Source organism: Cataglyphis hispanica, chromosome 10 (genome assembly GCF_021464435.1).
Source record: "Cataglyphis hispanica isolate Lineage 1 chromosome 10, ULB_Chis1_1.0, whole genome shotgun sequence".
Taxonomy (NCBI): Eukaryota; Metazoa; Arthropoda; class Insecta; order Hymenoptera; family Formicidae; genus Cataglyphis; species Cataglyphis hispanica.
The window spans coordinates 2,069,091-2,074,265 of NC_065963.1; the positions used below are offsets into that span (position 1 = coordinate 2,069,091).

The 5,175-nt window shown below is 25.5% G+C and overlaps 1 protein-coding gene across 1 annotated transcript in view; it reads left to right on the forward strand.

The window, feature by feature from the left end:
- Nucleotides 1–5,175, forward strand: part of LOC126852253 (putative fatty acyl-CoA reductase CG5065) — a 186,942-nt gene that overhangs the window by 132,484 nt on the left and 49,283 nt on the right. The gene's annotated exons all lie outside the window — the stretch shown is intronic.

Here is a 5,175-nt window from a genome sequence, read left to right on the forward strand (position 1 = left end):
AAGGGAGCACGCGCGCGCGCATGAGCACACACCACACACACACACACACACGTGGGGGGGGACTGCAAGGGGGGCTTTCGGCCCCCATCCCGCCGGTGGGCTGGGTGGATCTTGCTTTACATTGTAATACAATTGATTTCACACATAATTATTTAAAAAAAGTGTTAGTTGTCGGCCAACATCATACGAATGTGTACAATGTGTATGTGCACAATAATGGCATGTGTACAATGTGTATGTGCACAATAATGGCATGTGTACAATGTGTATGTGCACAATAATGGCATGTGTACAATGTGTATGTGCACAATAATGTCATGTGTCCAAAGTATATATGCACAATAATGTCATGTGTACAATGTGTATGTGCACAATATTGACATATGTACAAACGTACGGTTGTATTTTTAATTTTTATATGTGTAGTGATGTGTAAGTAATCGCTCTGTAGGCAATCGGGAATGTTGGCAATTGAAGCTGTTGGCAAAACGTTGTAGGCAAACGAAGCTGTAGGCAATCGGGAATGTAGACAAACGGGATCTCTCCAATTAAAGACGATAAAATAAAAATAACAAGCATAATGCAAACGACAAGTAATATATATCTATTCTTATTCTAAAAATTAAAAAATTTTAAATTTATAACAAAACAATGTTACAAAAAAAACAGGATAAAAAAATGTTCTAGAGTTTAATATATTTTTTATTATTCTACAGCTAATCCGATATATCTGCTTGTGAATGACATAAATAACATCCAAAAATTAGAAGGACGTATGTCATTAAAAGAATTATTGAAAGGTATACGTCTACCAAATAAAAGAAAAGTAGAAGAGGCAGAGTCATCACAAGAAGTAAATTAAACTACTTAAATACTAATGTTTTTTTGTACAATTTAGAAGTTATTATATATCATTAAAATTAAAAAAATTATAAATAATTTATTGAAAAATTAATTAAATTTATGTATGACTATTATTTTTTAAATAAAATATAAATTAATTAACAAAGACAAAAGAAACAAGTAACAATAAAAATAAATTTTTAATTTTTAATTTAAATATTTTTAGTTTTTTTAAATTTTTGAATATTTTAAATTTAAAAAAATTTTTTTTAATTTTTTTAAACTTAACTTTTTGACAATTTAATCAATTAAATTGACCGCATATTTTTTCAATCATCTAATATACATGTAATAAATGTACATGTTATGCGCAACGAGAATGCACAATTTTTATCATTTAATTACACACGATTTCGAATTTTGTTGATCGTTTTATTACTCATTAATAATAATTAACTTGATATGACTTAATATTACAATGATTCAATAAGAATCATATATTTATTTATTTTGCAATAAGTCTATAATTTAAATATATTTCTATTACAAAAACAAAATAAAAAAAGTTCTATTTAAAATTAAAAAGAAAAAAAATTATAATATATATATATATATATATATATATATATATATATATATATATATATATATATATATATATATATAATTTCATACTGTGTCATAAATATTTTTTATATTTTACATATTAAATTCAATTCTGAATATTAAATTCAATTATAATTATTATAAAACTTAAAGCTCTATTTTACTTTAAACATTATATATATATATATATATATATATATATATATATATATATCTTTAAAATGTAACTTATATTAATAAAAATTGTAATTATGTTCTATTTTAAATAATTGGTTTTCTTTATCATAATATTATATATATATATATATATATATATATATATATATATATATATTATATTATAAAATTAAATTTCTATTGTAGATATTAAACATTATACCATTGTTATATCATCGTTATGAATAATATTTAATTTATTTATTTATACATATATATATATATATATATATATATATATATATATATATATATATAGGGGAGATTCGATTTGTCTACATTCCCGATTGCCTACAAAGCGATTGCCTACAAGCATTATTGTACACATATAAAAATTAAAAATACAAACGTTTGTACACATGTCCTTATTGTGCACATACACATTGTACACATGACATTATTAGTTAATAATTAATAAAATTTATAATATAATATAATATAATTAATTAATTAATTAATAATTGATGATGATTTTAATTATTATGAATTTAATTATTAAGTTAATTTAATTTAATTATTAATATAAGTAATTATATATATAAATACTTATATTAGATATATATAATAATTATTGTACAATTATAATGGTATGAGATTGTAAAATATAATATAAAAAAAATAACATTTTTTTCTATATTACTTATAGAAATAGATACATTGCTAAAAACACATTTTTTAAATCTTTTTAGATTAGAGTTTTTGATGACATTGTTATGTGCAAAGCATGTAGAAAGAACAAATACAGACCAAGTCAGCTAATGGTATTTACTCATTCTCATTGAATTGACATTTTAGAGAAAAAGTGTTAAGTTAGTCGGTGTACCACAAGATGATTTACCGGATATCTTATTCTTACTATTTCCCTAATTGTATTGTGAAAAAAATTAAAGAAAAACAGAAATAAAACACATTTAGAAATTTACAACTATACAAAATAATATAATAGTAACAAAAATGATACTCTCATTTATTACAGATTTTGTTTACTCGTCAAGATGAAAACTCTGAACTTTAAAAACAAGTCTATTTAGATTATGTAAATGCATAAACTATACATTAATTAAGCGAAAAAAAATTTTTTATCTGAATGATAAAATGCATTATTTAATAGCTGAAAAATAAGCATATATATCATTTTTGAATGTATAATATACAATCTTGCAAAGTGTCTTGCAAAGATTGTGCCAACGCTCGTGAGCGGGTAGAGGACAGTAAACTGAACAGAAAAGTTCTTTACCATTTTGCAATTTTTGCAATAATTATTGAAATATTAATTAAAAAGTATTAATGAATGAACACGTGTTTCGCGCGGCTATCGCGCGGCTAGACCATGGGACGTACGCTTTAGGTGTGACAGCTGCGAGTTTCATAGTGTCACACGGCAACAAAAAGTTTGGTCGTGCGATAAGAGGGATACGCGTAAGAACAAACACTTTTCGTTGCCGTGCGACACGATGAATTTATGCAATAAAAATGGGAGTTTCCGTTTAAAAATTTTAAGTTGATCTTGACCTGACTTTGGCAATGCCACCTATGGTCAAATTAATACTGTCATTAAATGCGCCTTTTTAAGCCTTACAATTTTTGTCTGAAATATTTTTCTCTAAAATGCAACATTTACGAGATATTTGAGTGTATCCAGATTTTTGATTTTTGACTTTTGACCTGTATATACATATATCTTTCTTCTATAATCCTTTTGATAAATATTCGGATTAACTTACACCTCACGGATCGTTTTCAGTTTTATATGTGTATATTGTAGAGGGCACATTCCTAAGTTAACACAGATTTTGAATTTTGTGGCACTCTCTTCTGGTTTCAGAGATATGCGATTTTAAAGATTCACAGTTTTAATGTTTTTTCTTATAAAATAAGGAAAAATAAATTTTGTTAACGTTATATTTGTATAGAACAGAAGTGGAAAAAATGTTTATTTACATTTATATAGAGAGAGTTATAGACAAAGCCTCTTCTATTTCACCTAATCTTACAATGTGAAAAGAGATCCACTCCACAGTTGCTGTATGGGAAAGTGTATGCGTGGATGCAGTGTTCGTTCTTCTTCCACTCTCGCCTCCCCCTATAGAGATGTTTCACTTCCAAAAAATGTAACCTAACTCAAATCTATTTCTGATTTAAAACTAAAATTTGATTTGGATTAGGTTATATCTTCTAGAAAGGAGCTCTCCGTAAGGGGGAGGGAGGGGGAAGGGGCAGAACCTAATGTATCCACTTTGCAACTCAAAGTGAGGTCCACCTCACAATTGTTACGTGAGTGAAAAATTTGTAAAGTTTCATTATTATACTTATTTTGATATTTCTTCAGCGAAACTGAACAAGCGTATGATTTTAAAGTGTATTATTAATAAGACAAAGACAAAACTAAATGTAAACAAAAGAAATTCCTAGCAGAAATGTACTGACAATGACGCAAATGTAAACAAAAAAATATAAATACATAAGATATAACGAAAAAATGATACAAACAAATGCGAAAATTATTATAATATTAATATTAATGTATAATATATAATTTTTATAAATTAAAACAAATATTATATAATATATAATATTTAATATATAATATAATATATAATATATAATATAAAATATATAACATATAATATATAATATATAATATATAATATATAATATATAATATATAATATATAATATAATATATAATATATAATATATAATATTTATATATTATAATATTTGTAAATATAATTATTATATTATATTTATTTTTTAATAATAGTAAATATTTATGTTAATTTTGATTTTAATGTTTACTCTCTCCATTGTACAGCCTGCTACTCAGAAACAATTAATCGTAACAATTTTTTGTTTTTATTTTTATTTTTAGCATTTGAAACAATAATTGATTTGTAGAAACCGTTTTTATTGTGCCATCAAAGATATCAAAATTTTTGCATGTTTGATCATACAATTTGTTTAAATCTTTTGCGTCTAAATGTTAATTTATAAATAAAAAAATAATTTGACATGACGTACATAATTAAATATGTTTTAAATATGAATTTAATCCTTAGAATCAGGTTTGCAAAATAAAAAAAAATTTTATTGCAGAAATATAAAAGTAGCATCGTAAATGGTCAACCGCTGTTTGTGTATCACAAGCATACTTACAAGGTCGCGGAATCATCGGGACGGCCCAGATAAATTCATTGTTCTTTTTACCGTCGCCGGCAAGTAGCGATATCATGAATCTCGATTTGAATTCAAAATTATTCCCATGTAAATGAATGAACGTGCATTATCAGTGAATACCGCATAATCCGCCGCAAAATCTCGATAAAATTTTCAGAAAATATGTTAAAATATTAAAATATGTGAACAAACAAGACAAAGTCCTCTTCGCAACGCAACTGAGAGGAATGAACTCACTCGGTCCCATCGCTGAACTGCATAAAAAAGAGAAGAGAAATTGAGAGAGACCCTGAGAACTGGCTATCCTCGAGTATTCGCCCACCGGATCTATAC